The sequence below is a fragment of the Apteryx mantelli genome, chromosome 4, assembly GCF_036417845.1.
Source record: "Apteryx mantelli isolate bAptMan1 chromosome 4, bAptMan1.hap1, whole genome shotgun sequence".
Taxonomy (NCBI): Eukaryota; Metazoa; Chordata; class Aves; order Apterygiformes; family Apterygidae; genus Apteryx; species Apteryx mantelli.
The window spans coordinates 86,456,990-86,475,163 of NC_089981.1; the positions used below are offsets into that span (position 1 = coordinate 86,456,990).

Here is an 18,174-nt window from a genome sequence, read left to right on the forward strand (position 1 = left end):
TCTGCTTTCCTAATTAGCCATAGTCTTGCTACCTCTCCTAGCAGACATGAACAGCTAGGATAAACCCTGATGCAAAATAAATGACCTAAGAATTCCCCCCAGACCATGGCTCATTAGTGACGGACCAAACACCATGAAAAGTATGAGAAGGGCTGATTGGACCCTGGCAAGGCGGTGAGCTAAATGATCTACCAGCTTCTTTTCTTTCACAGAGCACGAGGCTGTGATTTGGGTCTCACACCAAAGGCACTCCAGCTAACATCCGGGGCGTCCGAAAGATCCTGCAGCCACACAGCTCTGAGGGCGGTCAGGCTTGCTCCGAGTCCACACGCCCTTCCCAGTAATTCCAAAATCCTCATGAACATATGACTCGGGCAGTTGTCAAAAAATGCTGGATGGAGGCTTTGTGGTCGGCTTGATCTGTCCCATCTGGTCGTCTGTTCTCTTTGTTCATTGGACTCCGGTCCCACCGCTCGCTGCAGAGATAATTTGAGTAACGCTTCCCTTGTTCTTTTTGCCTTGGTTTTCTCCCTGCTAAAATGTGTAATCTTCTCCTTCTTGGCTTCAGGGACAAAAATGGTATGGCTTGACCCTGGCTGCCTAGAGAGATATGTTTAGGCTTTCCGGCATTGCAGAGTGCACAGCGTGTGCATCACAGCAAACCTCTCCGAGATCAGTGGGGTGACTTGCAGCAGAGTTACTGGAAGAGGTGAGTAAGAAACGGCATGCTCTGACCTTGATTCTTCACTTTTGATCAAGTCGAGGTGTAGCAGGAGGTATTTATTTGTTTTCAAGCTAGCGTAGGCTGTGAGTTCACCGGAGCAGAGCTCGTCTCTTTGCTCTCCGTTTGAGCAACACCTTGCAGCGGCCCTGGCTGGAGAAGAGGTGTGGAGTCCCTGAGGGTCATTTCCATTGCAAATCCTCTCTTTTTATCAGGCCTTCGCTGTTCCGGACCTGGCTCGGGCTGAACCCTAGTGAACTTCCCCTGCATCCCCTCTCTCTTCCCCCTTCCCCGCCGGGCAAGTTTGCAGCCGTGAACTTCCCGTGCCCGACCCGAGTGTCTCCGCGAGGTGTGATTCAAGTTGTGGCGGGAATGGCTGAAGCCCGGAGGAAGGAGATCACTGACCCGCCCCTGGCTCTCGGTCAACCTTTCTAATCAACGGAGGAATGTTTCTGGACACGAGCGCTCCCTGCTAAACAGCACTGTGAGCCACTTGGCTTTCTGTTGCAAGCATTTCCTTCTAAGCCATCTGTGCGGGTCACGTCGGGCAAAGCACACTGCGTGCCCTTACGGCTCAGCATGTTTTGTCACAGCAGCGTTGGCGGGGCTGGGCAGAGTTCCTCTCATCCCGGAGGATAGGGAGGATGCTGCATGGACAGGGAAAGGGCCACAGAGTGATTCGGTATCAATGTTTGTTCCTGCTGTCCTACCTTGCTGCAGAGAGTCACTCTTTTTCCGGCACAGGCGGCTCCCTCTTCCATGCCAAGGGTGTTTCGGGATGGTTCTCCACATCCTTGCCACCCAGTACTTTTTTCCTGGTGTGCATTTGGAGATTCATAGTCAACTGGTGGCTGCTTGTCTCTGCCTGTTGTTGCATGTGAGGCCAGCGAGGAGGCAACAAGGTCTGGACCAGCAAGTCCAGACCTCTCAAACAGGGTTGGCTCGTACCTTGGGAACAGTGAGGTCCATCCCTCTTAACCTTTATAAACCTCCCTAAAAATCTTTCTTTGGCTTTCTTTCTTAACAGGGCCTTGCAATGGCCACATAATGCAGTGGAAGTAACATAGAGCAGGGAGGTAACGTGGAACAATCCAGGTGTTGTGCAACAAGTTACAGCTTGGAACAAAATCCCATGGAGAAAAAGAGAGAGAGATTTTTTACAGATGTTTGAACATGCGGCAGGGCCCTCGTGCATTCATGTACCAGTGCAATAACCCCCGCCATGGAGATGCTGTGGGCTATCCCCAACCTTCAGAGATGGGTATGTGGCAGCTCATGCTGAATGCAAAACAGATACCGTGCAGAAAGATCCTTTACCAGGTAACGGCCTTATTTTCAGTTTTCCTGTGTATAGCAACTAAATATACTTGTCTTATTAGCATTACATTGACAAAGAAGAGCCTAGATTGCTCATGTTTTATATATGACACTTTTCCACCTCCAATGCATCACACACGCATGTGCACACGCAGACACGTGTGTCTACACAGCGACAAACACCGACTGGCAGCAGTTAAGCCCCGGGGCTGAGCCGTCGTGCTATGACTGGTCCTGCCAGGAGGCATTGGCTGCATCCCAGCGCTGAGCCCCCAGCTATCTCCGGGCTCTCCTCCTGGAGGCCCCGGATGCCCCGGGGGGCCAGCATCCTGCAGGACAGGGGTAGGTCCCCCCCGGAGCCCCCCGCGGCTTGTGGCCTGGCCGCCAGCGCCCGTCGCCCTCCCGAAGCTGCTGGTGCGGCTCGAGTCGATGGGGCTCCACGCCGGAGTCAGGCAAACAGGATTTAACCTTTGCTACAGCTTGTCCTAGCCAAGAGCTATTGTTAACAAACTTGGATCCCGTCCATTTGGCCTGGGTGGTTATAGGAGCGGAGAGTAAATAATCTGACATTTGAAATAAGTTAATATTTACAAACTCAGGGCCTGCTCCTGCTCCCATTGCTGTTGAGGAAAAGGGTTTTGCCGTGGACTTCACCGTCGGAGCAGCAGAGCCCAGGAATAGAAAGGACTGCAAAGTAGAGTGCTGCAGTTAAAAATCCTCTAAGCAGATTTTACACCCTGCCTTGCAAATACAATGGCAGGTACTGTTATAGCCTGGCCTAACCACCCCCCCCCCCAAAAAAAAATCCACCATTGAAAATATCCCTTTTACACCTCTGTGCAGGTTTGTGGAATGTGATTTCTTTATTTGCCTTAGTATTTTCACTAATAGTTTAATCTGGCACCTCCGCGGTTGTATTTTTAAAACATCGGAAGAAACTTTAAAAAAATGACTCTCATATTTTTCCAAAGCCACTTTTTCCTAAGAGGATTTCCCTCCCTCCCCCCCCCCCCCAATATACAGTCATCTTTGCAGTGCTTCCACTCTTGCAAAGACACAGGCACGTGCTTGACTGTAAGTACCCAATAATCCTATTCACTCAGTGAGGCTATTTGAATGCTTCCAGTTCAGTATGGATGTAGGCTTGGCAGCCCTGGGGCCTGGGTTCGCAATAAATAACTTCATTGATGGATCAGGCCAATGCCTAAGGATAACTCCTAGCTATCACGGAAGTCGGAGCTGGAAAAGACCAGTAGGTTCCTCCAGCCTGTCTCCTTGCCAATGCAGTGCTCTTCATTATATCTCATCAGAAAGGAGATCCAGTTCCCTGGATATTTCGTTTAGCTTGGACACATCTGCTAAGGTCTGCAGATTTCAGTCCAAAAGGGAGTTATTTATTCAGTTATATTTTCAAGTATTTGGGGAACTTTTTGCCAGAATGTCCTTTATTTTTTTTTTTACTGTGCTTCAAAGCTGTCTATTTAAGCAATTTTGCATGCACCTGTAATGCAGAGCCCTGCATATTTATTTTAAGTAAAAAGGTGCAGGTAATGAATGTCTCATTAGAACTGCTTTAATCACTTAATTTTGGAAGGAAGCTGCCAAGCTCTGAGTTGGAGCATTGTGAGCAGGGGTTTCAAGGGATTTTGTTTCTCCTGGAGTTTTGTTGGCAGTTGCCTGTTGCGAAAACTGGTAGCTGAGCTGGTAATGGAATTATAATCCCGAAAGTGTCCGCTGGAATTGCCAGGTAACCACATGCACAGGCAGCAGGGCTGTGTTCACGTGCAAACGCAGTGAATCCCAATTCCTCCCAGTAGCTCAACTCCTAGCTCCAGTGGGCTGTGTGCTGGGCACTGGCAATGGGTCCCGTCATGCCTTGGCGTCTCCCAGGGTGTGGGTCTGCCTTGCCTGCAGCTGAGCGCTCTGGGGGAGCCTGCAGACTGGTTGTTACTGGTGGGAGTGGGAGAGGAGCTCGGCACTGCATGCTGGGTGTGGGAGCGACGTGCCTCGGTGAGGGGAGGGACCGTAAGCGACATGTCCAGAGGAAAGCAAGTAATTCAGATGGAGGAGAAAGACCAGGGTGGTCTTACTGGGGTCTCTGGGAGCGAAGTGCAAAAAAGCATCCTGATGCTGGAGCACTGAGTTTAATGGACTGGTTTTACACACACGTGAAGGAGGTCGGCTAGAGGGAAACGCAGGACAGGAGTTTGTGGTCTCCAAAAATGGTGCCTCTGGGCTGAGATATGTAATTAGCAGCCCTGTTCATAAGCTCTTTCTATTGATTTACAAATAGTATGTTTTTCTTTGATATTTAACTTTTAGGACAGAGTTCCAGATACAAACTAAATTAATATTCCTGCTCTGCCTCTTGGGTGGTGTAAGCAGGGGTTAATGGATGGACTATAACCTTTAAATTAGATACAGGTGTGAAAGCAGATTTGATAAGTGCCACCCATGAGGTGGAAGGTAGAGATGAAAAGCAAAAAACTAATGCATTGAATATGTTGCTTTGCCTTTATCCAAACAAGCAGAGCAGAAGTAGTGAAATACTTGAGTAGCTAAAAAACTAAAACTAAAAATAAATCTTTCTGGCTCATTTGTAGAACTGAATATAAGATTCCCTGCCCAGTGGTAAAGAAGCTCAGCTCCATCAAGATCACTGCAACTCAGGTCCATCTGCAGAGACCTTTCCACCACTGAGCGTCGGAAAGACAAGGCAAGTCCTCTGATGGGGCTTACGGAGCTGACGGTAGCTTACTGAGAGGGTTTGAGGGAGTGTTCAATCTCAGTGGGTTCCTGCAAGGTGTTAGGCAGAGCAAAATGGGGCGTTCTGGCTAAAACTTAGAGGTGTGGAAAATGAGGTGGCTAAAATTTTAATTTAGGTTCTTCAATAAATGGTTTTGTCTCCTGAAGAATGATGATTTTTGTTGCACTTTGAAAGTGTTTTGGGACTGAACTCAGCAGTCATAGAGAAAAGATGAGTGAGGTGCAGAAAGCCAGCACCCTGAGGATGGGTGCAAGGGTGCTACTGGTTTGGGAGAAGCATGCCGAATTGGAGTGGTGCACCATGACCTTCTGGGCTGCTCTGAAATGGGACATCCAGTGATGGCAGATAGACCTGAGACACTTTCCCGATAACTGAGGCGCTCTGTGTTCTCAGGACAAGATACCGGGCAATACCAGATCCCCAGTTGCCAGCCTTTCCCAGAGTGACACCAACCCACAGTGACATTTGGCCACTCTGAGCACCAAAAAATTATCTGATAGTTAAGAGATAACATGGTCCAGGTAATTAAGAGACAATATGGTCCAGCTTTTGTAGCTCCATGGGCTGGGCAGAGAGCTCATGTCTCTGTCAGGAGCTGACAGTGCTATGAGGGTCGTATCTGAAAGTGGTGCTGCTCCTACAAGACAAAGTCCTAGCAGTGACTTATCACCAGGAGACAGCCAAGGGCTGGAGGCAGTTTCTGACTGTGGCTTGTACCTTGATCAACCCAGTGGCAAGAGCCTCCACACATGTGGGAAATGCACTCAGCAAGCACAATTTTCAGAGACACCCCAGGGGCTGACAGGTCTAAGTCTTATATCCAAAAGTTTTGAAGGCACCCAGCTGCCTGCAGCTAAGTCAGTGGAGGTGGGCTGGGAGATTATAACTGGTATTTTTGGTAGGGGCAAAATGAAGCAGCGAATTCATCAGTACATCTGGGAAAAGTAAACTCAAGAGTTTATTTTATTGTACTGGAAAGTTTCACACACTATTGATTATTCTTTGAGTGAGATGACAAACATAATGTTATTTATGGGACACAAAATCTATATTTATTAGCTGTTTAATCCTGGCAAAAAATGAAAAGTTGTAATAGTCCGTAAGTCCCCAGCGAAGCAGCCAGCACATGGAACCAGCTTTATTCTTTCCTCCTTTCCCCATCCTCCTGGTTACTTGTGAAGCTGTTTATCGATATGAGGAGGGTGGTGAAAGGACAACTGCACACACTGGACCAAAGGAAAGGTCATTACACACACTGTGACTAAAGAAATGGTCAAAAGAAAGGAAGGAAAGAACTAGCTTGCAGAGTTTATGCTACCTCTGAGTTATACATTGGGCGTCTCTTAAAACTAAAAGCAATGACTGGCCTGAAAGCCAGGAAATACTTTCCCAAGTTGCAATCCCTTTTGCATCTGCAGGTTTCTCCTTGGCCGGGACCTGCAGGGAATCGCGCCTGGGCTTGGAGGCAGACCACTCCTCAGCACCAGAGACATTTGGCACTGCCCCTCGGTAATTTTGCAGTGAGCTTTGGGCAAGGTCAAAGTTTTGGTAACTTTCCCACCCCCCAAAACGTCTGGAGAAGGAAGCAGAGAGGGCTGCTCATGCCCCATAGCTTCCCCACGTGCCCCCAGACCCCACATTACAGACGTGAGAAGGCCATTGCAAGAAGATGGTGGAGAGGTTCATTGGAAGTACTGATACCTCCCCTGATCTCTTCTGAAAATCCCTCCAAGGTATTATTTTTTAAGGCTGCACAAGGACTGAGGAAGTAGCATTAAGAGAAATATCTTCTCCACGTACACTAGGAGTGGGGTTGAAGCTATGATGGTCTGCAGATAGAAAGGAGGAAAGAGATGTAGGGAGAGGTGATTTTTTTTTTTTCCCCTCCAGATAGCTGGGAAAAAAACAGCTTCGCGCACACAAGCCTTTCCTTGTAATCTATATGTGTGATTATCTGCATTGTCGTCTAAATGTGCAAACATCATAACTCTTTCAAATTTAAGCAAAATAATACTAAGCCTTATCTAAGAAGACTGCATTTGAGAGCAGTGAAAACGTTAATGCTAACAACATTTTTTTGTTCTCTAAATTCCTATCCTTAATTTAATATAATACACTGCTGTTTTAAAGGGATATTAATATTCTTTTCAAAGTGTTTGGGACTTTTACATAATTTAAAAAATATTTGCAGCTGTTTTGAATGTATCTGCAAGTACTGATAGACAAAAGGCATGGATATCCATAAGAACGTTGTCATAATACATTCCATATTAACGTAAGCAAAAAAGAATGTTTGCTTAGGAATACCAAAAAAGGTGATTGGAAGACCCACTTCTATGGCCTTAACATCTTCCTGCTAAACAAGTTATGCTCCTTATTTTTTTTCTGCATTCTTATTTAATTGGTTACTTGCATCTGCCTTTTAGAATTAGCAGCTTTTTTACATTTGGATCATCCATAGAGCTCAGCTTGGGCCATTTGTTTTAGATTTCCAGAAATGATTTATTTGTACTGTAATGGGATGGAATCATACAGTGTTTCCCATTTGTTTTCAAACTTAGTTCAGAGTACAGTTTAAGCTCTCACAGTATATTTGAGAGTGCTGATTCCACTCTCATGTCCAAGGCCCACAAATCTTTTCTTTCACGCTGTTTGCACCTTTCTCTCACCGCATAAAAATCGAGGTCCCAAGGTCAATATTACATTAGGGAAAAAAGGGGAGAGATTATCACAGAGGCTGAAAAATTTTGCTCCTGGCTGAAGCACTGAAGGATGGTGTGCGTGTGTGTGTAATGCTGTGAAGAGCAAGCCAAAATGCTCCTCTTGAGCAACTTTCCTTTTTTTCCCCTGTATTATGGTAAAAGTCCTGACTGGAGATGGGATCTTACTTAGTCTGGGTGCTATAGATATATATATAGCAGGTGAACCTCTTTGGAAGGGAATTATCTCTGCTTGAAGAACCTGGACGGACAGAGGATGTGCGAGCGGGACCATTTGTACCTCTTCATGTGGTTGGGGAACAGAAGCTGTTTCTAGATACTGTCTCCATAGGACTACCCATGAACAGAGTGCTTCAGACCAATTTCAAAGCTTATTTCAAAGTAAGCCATGGTCAACAAAATTGCTTTATTCTCCTACTTTTCTAGTCATGGGGATGCTGTGTGGGTGTAAAAAAAAATCTTTTTTCTACCATAAGTGACAAGTGCAGAAGCCAAGAAAACTAGGGTGGACGAGACCTCATGGCGTCTTGTCAGCCCCTCTTCCCACCGCAGGATCAGCTATAACAAAAGACTTTTGCTCCTTTTCAGCTTCTTTTCTTCTGATCTTTAAGTCTTAAAAAAAATTCTGGAAAAAAAGAGAAGCAACAATTTTTTTATGACATACTGAAAGTTGATTATGACTGTGTTTGAGGACACTTCTGGGTCTATGGTGCTTTATGGCATTTTTGATCAGTTGTTGCACTGATCTGAGCTTGTAATGAATGGACTGTCCCTCTTGCCGCGATAATAGAACATGAGAGTATAAAAACTTTGAAGTGCAAGAGGCAGCTGAAAAGAAAACAATAAACTATGTATATGAGACTGGCTTGTTGCTTGGTGATTAAGAGATGAGGACCTCGTAGGTCAGCTCCCTATAGGTACAAACAGATGTTTGCACTGTTTCACAGCTGCTAAATATGATATAAATCCAAAGAATTTCTCATGTTTTTATAAAGTAAAAAAAATACCCAGACAGCAAATTTTTGGTCATTCAGATACTCTTACCAAATGACATCTGGTTTCTGTACTGCTTATTTAAGCAATCCTTAAAAAAATGTTTGCCAAGGGGAATAACTCAAACCTTTTAGTTCTTCACCATATATAACTGTACAGTTTAGATTACAATGTAGCATGCAGAGTTTATTATAAGCAATGCAGTTCTTCATTTCTTAGCTAGCAAGTATTACTTTAAAGAAAATAGGATAAATATTATGTAATTAGTTCAGGGAAATTCATGTATAGTTACATTTCAGAGTACCCTAGTTTCAGATCCAAACGATGACAAAGAAAATGAATTGTTTCCATATGTTAGGAGATAGCCTGACGGTTATGAGCAGAGAGTTAAGGCATAAAAATGCAATGGGGCTCCCATTAAATGGAAAGAAACAAAAGCACTAAGTGGAGAATAGCTAGCTGTCATGGTGATGTGAAGGTGCTCTAAAGGCAAGGTAGCTGCCTTCAGGACCAAGAGAGAAGGAGAAATGTGTGGTTTCACGAGCAGGAGATCACCAAAGTTTGCTTTTTGTCTTGTGCTTTGATTTGCCAGCGCCTAATTAGACTTGAATTTTGACTGAAGCTGTTGCTATTCCATGTCCGTCAGGGCACTCGTGAGGTCCTTCTGGATTCTCTGAGTCTGTGTCTGTGCTGATGCCATTCCTTCAAGGCATGCGCTAATGAGTCTGCCATTCCTACCTGGCCACCTATTATCACAAAACATATGGGAACTTAATACCCTCAAGACCTCTATCCCTCTGCCAAAATTGGTTGAAATTGGCTAATGGGCTCAACAGTTATTTTCTTTGGGACTGAGAGGGGACAGACAGACAGACTCTTAGGGAACATAATTGCACACATCTCATGTCTGTTGGAAGCCAAACTAAAAATCTCAGTATAAAGCTTATCATATAAATTAAATATGCATATATTTTACAGGGAAAGATTTATTGCCTTCAATATCTAGGCATTTCATGCTTTTGAAGTAATGCATACTTTGATCCAACAAATACTTACACTTTCAAGTTGCTCAGCCTATGGAGGATCCAATAAGACTGCTTTTTCTGAGTAAAGATAAGTCACAAGGAACTGAAGAATCATAATTAGCATATGATCTATGTGTTTTCTCTGTTGTCTCTTCTGCCTTTGGGATTTGATTGATTTAAAGGATTAAGGATATAAAGGGGGCAATGCCCATAAGGACATCTAAGTGCTGTTCATCGACCTATGTAATAGTCTCAGTTTGTGACTCAGTGACTTCCATCCTTTTTCAACTGGTAGATGCTCAACTTTTTCCAGTGATCTTGAATCTAATGACAATAAGTTTGTTTTTCTTCTTTTCTTTTCACGGGCCTGCTAGTCTGCAGATGGAAATTCACACATTCACAGTGACTTTAAAATTTATATCTATCTGTGATCTTCCTTGAGGTGCCTGGTAATCAACAGCTTCCTTCTGTTTTTTTGTCAAGTAATTCCAGTGTAATAATTATCATGAATCATCCATTTTGTATATATCTCAATGGCTGGTTGGGCTTATTTTCACTTGAAATCAAACATCCCATAGTACTGCTTGGTAGCTAGGAGCAAAATGGGGTCATATATTCTGCAGAAATGACATGACTGCATTTTTGTCTGTATTTTTTTTTGCTCCTCTTGATTTGGTCTATTGCCACCATTGTGAGATGCACTGGACTAATTGCCTGACAGACGACAGGAAAACATGCACGTCCCTAAAACTGGAAGCTGGCTTACACATATGAGAATGGAGCAAGCAGCGAGTTTATTCTCCTTCATAAGTTCCTGCAAAAGGATATATTATATTACAAACCTTCCTTGGGGGCAGGGGCTATTCGTTTTGTCCCACGTTAGAGCAACAGGTAGCACAGTGGGATCCTGTTCCAGGACAGAAATGCCAAACACTGCTACAGTACAAATATTGCTGATGTTTTAATTAATGATAATAACCATTATCATGGTAGCAATCATAAGGAACAGTAATTGTGGGACTGTGTTTTAATTATGAGTAGTTCTCATGCGTGTGGTGGCTTTACCCTTCCCTTTTCTGAAGCCATTTCAGTTTGCTTTCATTTTATTGCCAGTCTTATCAAACAGTGCATTGCCCAGACTGGTACATTTGCAGGGTATTTTCCTGTCAAATAAACAAAAAAACCCCAGTGGTTAATTTCTATTATTCCTCTCCGCTCTTTCTCTAGCCAAAATACAGATCTGTTGCTCCTGCCACAGTCCCACAACTTCCTGTTTAGTAGGAAACTTGATTAACTTGTTGGCTCTGTCAGTCTTGAAAGCCTTGCTTTTATTAGGAAGAAAATTGTTTGTTCTACTTGCACAGGGCTTTTCTGGGAAGAATCAGATGCAGTCAGGTGTTTCAGACACAGCTCTCAACTCGCGTTAGCGGAGAGCTAACTACCAGAGGGGAAATTCCTGGAGAAGATACGGCACTTCGACATTTCCATAGGGGTTACCAGGCTGAGATAAACATTACCATTTGTAGCTCGACATGGGCACTCGCAGGGGACCGGGCTCGCTCTGGTTTCTGGGAAGTTATAAGCAAGCAGCAGTAAATGGACATTGAGGGCTTTTTTCATTTGATTTAAGTAATCAGACTAATTCGTGCAGGTGGAGAGAAGTGAATCGCCCAGGCATGTCCTGGCCTCTGTTGACCCTGTGGTGCTCCAGCCAAAGGCCCTCCGGGGCTTGACCATTTGGTTTTCACTCTTAGTTTTCACTTCTGCCTGCTGTGTGGAGATGCGCTCCGGCATGGGGCGGGGGGTGCTGACAGTTTTTGGTGCAGAGGAGGAAACGGATAGTTTTATGGTTCTTGAGAGCAGGTCTGGTCCCCCAGGCTTCGAACTGGAGACCCCCACTTGATGGAGCCATTTTTTTTCTAGATTTGGTAGGCCTTGAGAACAATTGACCTTAAAACCACATTGTCATATTATAAGGAAAAGTTGTTTTTTAAAGAGTTTCTGGAGGGCTCCAGTTAAAATTTTTTTCTTCTGATATTGGGGTGTGCTACTCTTTGGCTCCAAAAATCCATGGGCTTTTCACATGAGGCTTACATGCATGTATAATAGTAGACTGAATAAGAACTTCTTAAAACATTTAAATATTATTCTTTCCATAAGACATATGGCGTATTTGTGATGGGACAGTGTGCTACCATGCATTCAGTTGGGCGGTGTCTGTAACTCCTGGATGCACATAGACAAGTACCTTGTGCATTTCTGTGTACATTATAGGAAGGCCGGAAGCTTTAAGAATAAAATCAGACAGAAAAATTATTTTAGCAGAAATGTTTTTTTTACACTGATTTTTTTCAAATATTTCAAAGGATAAAGGTCTTTGAATAAGTCAGCTCTAAATAACTACTGTATGTTGCAGTTAGTTAGGACTACCCTTACTTGGGGTTCTCCGGATAAAATATTTCGCAGATCTTTCCAAAACCAAACGATGACAGGCATTAACTACAGACTCTGCCTTTTTTTTTCAGTTGTCATCACAGCAATCTGGAAAGGTGGAGAGGGGAACATCTGAGGCTCTTTCTCTGGGTCTAGATTCAAATTAGCACAAATATCACCAGCACTTGACAAGATGCAGGCTCTCACCAATACTCCATAGTCAGGCTACTGTATGGTATAAACATTTAATTAAGTGGAATATATCTGCTGGTTGCAGCCTGAGTTTGACATTTTTGCTTAATTCACCATAGCCATGTGAGGGGAGCACACGCTTCAGACAAATTCCACTGTTGTTGTTGTTATTGCTTTGCACTGATGCAGAGGCAACACTTCTAATTAAAGACTATCTCCACATTTGGCTTGGCAGCCAAAATAAACTTCCAGGAGTTGCATGCTGGAGAGCTTTTATCTCCACTTGTGGTAGTGGGCTAGCTTTCCAGAAAGCACAATTGCAAAAGCATATGAAGACTCAAAGATATAAACATTTTAGTGGGGTGACGTTCAGTTACCAGCTCTCACAGCATCCGTCTGGAAAGCACTATCTAGTGAGGTGTCCTGCGCTCTTTGCTCTTCAGTAACACTGAGTGGCAAATGGTGCCAGTTCTAGGAAAAGATGAGATCTGGAGTGTGTAAAAGCATGAAGAAAAGGAGGATATTTGTGGAGAGGCTGTGGAGGTGCTTCATGCAAGGAGCTTCATGTATAGATCTTGGGGGTCCCATGTCCCAAAGTGAGACATCAGTTTTAAAGGCAGAATGACCACTGTGTTTATTTCAGGGCATCTCACCATATTCTGCCCTTGAAAGCAATGCAGAAGAGGCACCCATGTCCAACAGAGGCATGGCCAGGAATGTAGGCATCCTCAGTGGCACATGCTGCCCATCTTCAGCCAAAGGTGGCCTCTGTACAATGACGTGCAGGGAGATGTTGCACTGGTAATGCCTTATCTGGAGTGCCTCAGAGGGAGCTGTAAATGTGGCACTGAAATTGAGTGTAGACTTCATCACACTGCCCTGATTTTGCTAACCTATTGAGTTAGACACCATAGGAAAAACGGGGCTTTCGTTAGATGGAAAAATCTTACGTAGCAGAAGAAGAAAATGTAGCTTAGGATGGTGTAAAACAGAGAGCAAAGTGCTTTGGTTCCTGGGTCTCCTGACTCCCTGTTAAAGGAAATAAAATCTCTGAATGGCATGGGACAGCTTAAAATGTGCTCCTCATGTTATTTATTTGGGGGCTTCGTTATTTCTCTGTCACCAGAACTGATTGCAGTGACACCTCTGGAGCCGGGCAAATCTCGCCCCTTGCAGAATTCCTTTCCGCTGAGGTGTGCCAGCAAACCGCTCAGCGCTCCAGATGTTGCTGCTCTCCGAGAAACGCGAACTTAATAAACCAGGCTCACCCTTCCTCCTGGGGTGAACCCAAAGACGGTCAGATATGGAAAATCACTGCTCAGTACCATGAACAATGTACTCGGCTGACGAGCAGTGCCAGCACTTTGTCTTAATAGAACAGAAAGCCTAGACGCATAGTGCAAAATCTGAGCTGGCAACAGCCAGCGACTCTAACATACATTGAAAACTATCCATGAAAGAGCATGCTTAAACCAAGCGAAAGAGCCTGGAGGTATATTTAGACAAACTGAAAAAGAGCAAGAATAGGAAAAAAACTTTCTGCATGGCTTTAATAGGTTACATTTTCCCAGTCTGTATTTTACTTCAGTTTGTTTTATTGGTTTATGTATTTATCACGAGCATATGCATCACAAAAATGCATTTATGGACAAGATTTCTAAGAAATCACTGTTTTTGCATGTGTAGGACCCAGTTTGGCTCTGAATCTTGTGATGCTGGGTGTTGTGCAACTGTTAAGCCAGTCTCTGGAGGCATCTTGGGTCTGCACCTCAGAGGAAGGGTCTGGGAGAGCCAGAAGTACTCACCTGGACCCATGTCTGAGATAATAAACCCTACTTTAATTTTACCTTGAAGCTGCCAACTCTGCTTTCTCTGGGGTGCAGAGAGGCTCTACCCCAGAGTCTTTGAGAACCTTTGAGAAGAAATTTGTTCAGGGCATGAAGCCCAGGATGGAGCTGCTTTCGCCTAGAAGCACTGGAGCTCTGCTCCTACATGCTGTTTGACTGCCGCTGGGGGTTTGGGTAGAGACACTTGTTGGACAGGCCCTGAACCTTTATGTTGCTCCTTGCACAGCTTTGCAGGCTCAGAGCATCTTTGCTTTTGCAGAACTGAGCAGCTTTGCCCTTTGTCTCCTTTTCCACTTTGTTTTTCTGGCCTCCTCCACCACCCTTCACCAGTCAGGCAACTTTTTTTCCTTATGAGAACCCAACAATTAAGCAAACTCAGTGTCCCCCCTTTGCTGGGGTATGGTGACTCAGGGCTGATTTAGTAACTTACTGAAAATCACACTGGAAAAGCGTGCCTAAGCCAAGAAGTGAACCCAGGCATCTCAAGTCCTGATCTTGCTCTTCTCCACATGACCATCCCTCCTACAAGTTGAGCGCTCTCCCAGCTTGGCTCTGCTCTGTCCAGTCCCGCTCCAAGTCTCAGCAGAGCTCAGGGTACCAAAATGCCACTCTAGCTGGGCTGGCAAGTGCTCTTGGCACAGTTCATCACAGGAAAATAATCTGACGTTAAAATAAATGGACGACTCATCACTGGGATGGTGACCAAGACCTGAGAGGAGCGTAGGGGATGTCGGTCCGGATCCAGGCATTGTGTTCCTGAGTGTGACACCCCGCAGACATGGAGTGACAATGTTTCTCCGTAAAGAGTCTCATCAGCTACCACGGCTTGATTTTCGGTAAACTGCTGCTCAGTGGAAGGCACTGGAATTTGGCCCGAAATAACCTTCCTCCCTCAAATTTCTTCTTCCCTGAAGCTGCAGGAGCCTTTCTGCATCCCATTCTGCGTGGTCAAGCCCAGGCCCTGGGAGACCAGAGCTGTGAGCAACCCAAGCTCAGCACCAGCCCATAAATCTTTCTGCTGGATCCAGGCAGTGAAATGTGAACAAAGAAAACCACCAAGCAGTGGGGGGAAAAAAAATCGCTCTGGCACCCTCCTTGCTTGGAAAGAAGTGAGAAAACATGGCTTTGTGTTGCTGTTGTTGTAGTTGTTGTTTTATGGTTTCTACAGATGCTTCCAATAAAAGAACTGTGAAACTATTCCCATTGGTGGCCCGTCCTCTACCCACAATAGTGACAGAGAAGATTGCTGGCTTTCCATCAGCAGAGCAACTTGATCGTGGACTCTACTGCCACAAATTTAACAAAGCTCTCCAGTTGCTGCCTGCCAAAGAAACAGGTGATTTTTTTTTGAGAGAGAGAGAGATTGGCAAGTGAACATGGGGATTAACTGCAACTCAAGTGCTTGTGTTTCAATACTTCTTTTAATATGACTTTCCTTCCTGCCCTGTGATTTGTTTGTCCCTTATTTTTAAGTGCTTCAGGGCTTGAACCTTGGTCTCTATCTGTAGAGATAGCTTCTTGGTGTGCTCTAGGAAAATGGGTGAGACTGTGCAATCTGTCACTGGGGAAGGTGTGGAGCCTAAAGATAAATGTATTTCCGGCGTGAAGATCACATTTTCATTTAAGACAACACTTCTCAAGTGAGCTGCATTAGCAGTTAGCAAACGCTGGGCGATAAACTTGACCAGTCTTGGAGGTATGACACCACTCCTGGACATGGTTCTCAGAGAACCAGTCTGGCATTTGCTGATTTCCAAAGGCATTTGACCATGTGAAGACCATCTCCCGGAGAAATAGCTTTTCTGCAAAAGACGGCAATTTTTCCAGAATCTTCTGTTCCAAATGCACTCATTTTGTAAGTGAAATGATGTTTTATTTCCCAAGCAATCACCTCTGCAACCTTCCTCTCCTCCCCTCCCTCCCCTGCTCGGGTCTGAGATGCACAGCCCTCAGCCACACTTCTGCAGGCTGCTTTAATGAGGTTGCGGGGACGTTGTCGGTATGGCGGCGCAGCGGGTGATGTGGTTGCAGGAAGCGCTTGAGCAGAAAAGGCTGTATCCGCAAAGGAAGGAAAACAGCCTGGAAACAGCTCGGTTCTGGCTCTGGGGCTTGAATGCTGAAGGCAGCGCCAGAAACGAGGCCTGACCTCTGCTAACTGTGATAGAAGCAGACGTACGTTACTTCGGGTTTGTCTCCAGCTACGAGCACGCGTGTGGTCTCTTACCGTGGCTCGGCTGACATGCGGTACCTTGCTCAGCTGCTTGAAGGTCTAAGTCCTAAAATATTCGAAAAGGAGATAAATGATTAAGACAAAAAAAAAAAGAAAGAAAAAAAAGAAAGAAGAAAGCAGTGATCGCAGCAGGATCTCGAATGCTCCTGCTGGAGTGGACAGCCACGAGAAGGGCATATTTAGCAACTGGCTGTTCTTTACATCACAGGACAAAAATATGAAAAATATGAAATATGCAGCAGGGCTGGATAAAAAGGAAAATGTAATAAGAGTAGGACAAAGAATGCCACATGCTCCAACCGCATCTGAACTTGGCAGCAGCAGCCCAGGGAAGCCCATGTAAATCCTAGAAGCATGTTAAAGGCATTTTCACCCCACAAAGACTGACATGCATGAAAAGTATCTTTTCAACAATGTCAATCAAGAGTCTGGAGAAATAATTTGCTAATATACTGCCTAGCAGCCCAACATGGCTGACTGGAGCTGTGCTCACATCTTGAAGCAGGAACTAATTTGGAAGAGGTTTGTGGGGGCAGAGAAGCGCAAAGCAAAAGGGAATGAGCAGGGAGGCTGCACTGGGTGTAGGAAAGGCTGTGTGAACAAGCTCGCGCGTCAATGCCGAGCTTAAATAAAGTTAGAAGGAGAGAGATTTCATCAAGCAGCGCAGGGAAAACAGGACAGCAGAAGGAAAATGCATGAATAGGAACCACAGGCAATAAAATGTAAAGAAAGACCAAGGGGTGCCGTGGAGAAAGCCATAATGGTAAATGCTCTGGATATTGCCTGAGTCGCATGCAAAGGAAATTATTGTCCACAGCTCTGCAGGGAAGAAACCCAGTGCTGGTGTGTGTGATGGGAACCAGCCCTGCGCACCAGGATGCCCGCCCCTGCCTCCGTGCAGGGCTGTGCCCGAACGGAGCGAGCCCTTCCCGCAACAAGGGTTGTTAGCTGAGTCCTCGCTTCCGGAGGCAGCAAGGTCACAGTTTGGATGGCTCCTCGACCTGTCCTTTGTACACTGCAGACATGCCAGGATTTGCAAAGAGTTGGCTAAACTGGTATTTTCCCCTTAAAAATATATATTCTCTAAGTTATTGAAATAAGAGGTACATATTATTTCACATTAAGGCAGTATGGTGAAATGTTAGCATGTTCATTTATTCATATTTCATTCGACTGTTGCAAATTATTGCATGAAGTACTACAATGGCTTCCTAAAAAGAGATATTCTAAGACACTAATGTAGAAGGCAATGGATTGTCACCTTTTTTCCCATGTGTAGGTCCCTGCACAGCTTCTGCAGGTTGGAAAATTTTGGCTCAGCCATAGTTTACAGAGCCTCCGTAAACATTGGGGCAAATGCTGTGCTCAGGGTGGATGGGAAGGGTCTGGGAGAGAAATACAAGGGAGTGGTGTCCTGACTTCATGCTCACTCTTTCGTCTTATGTTTGAGCTCTGGAAAACCATAAGTACAGGTATAATTTCTGGATCCTGCTGAGCAGTCCGGGGATGAGTGAGCCGGAGGGGAACGCCGCTGGTCCCCCCGATGTGTCAGCCGCGCAGGTGGGTGCTTGCTAAACCCAAGGGAAGGACACGGCTCCAACAGCAGGCACGCGTCCAGGCTTGGGGGAACTCCTCTTGCCCTCAGACAAAGACTTATTTATGCTTGTCCCTCTTAAAGTACATATATTATAGTCCTAGAGGATTTAGCAGCAATAAAGTTTTCTTCTGAGATTCCTAAATCACGAGGTACTTAGGCTCTCCAGACCGTGATGCCCATGGACAATATTTGCACTGTGGCTTGACACATCTTTCTGCTTTAGAATAACAGAAAAACATGCAGCCTAGGACCTGTTAGGCTGCAAGGACTTTAAATCACCTGTTTTTTTTCCAGCGGGGCAGGTGCAGCTGAGATTATCTGCAAACTTTTTT

The 18,174-nt window shown here is 45.1% G+C and overlaps 1 long non-coding RNA gene across 1 annotated transcript; it reads left to right on the plus strand.

Annotated features, from left to right (window-relative positions):
• Positions 1-454: 454 nt before the first annotated feature.
• On the plus strand, positions 455-4,877 carry LOC106494593 (uncharacterized). Its single transcript, XR_001294333.2, has 3 exons — positions 455-709; positions 1,749-2,041; positions 4,642-4,877. It is a non-coding gene; the product is annotated as an uncharacterized lncRNA (long non-coding RNA).
• Positions 4,878-18,174: the final 13,297 nt, after the last annotated feature.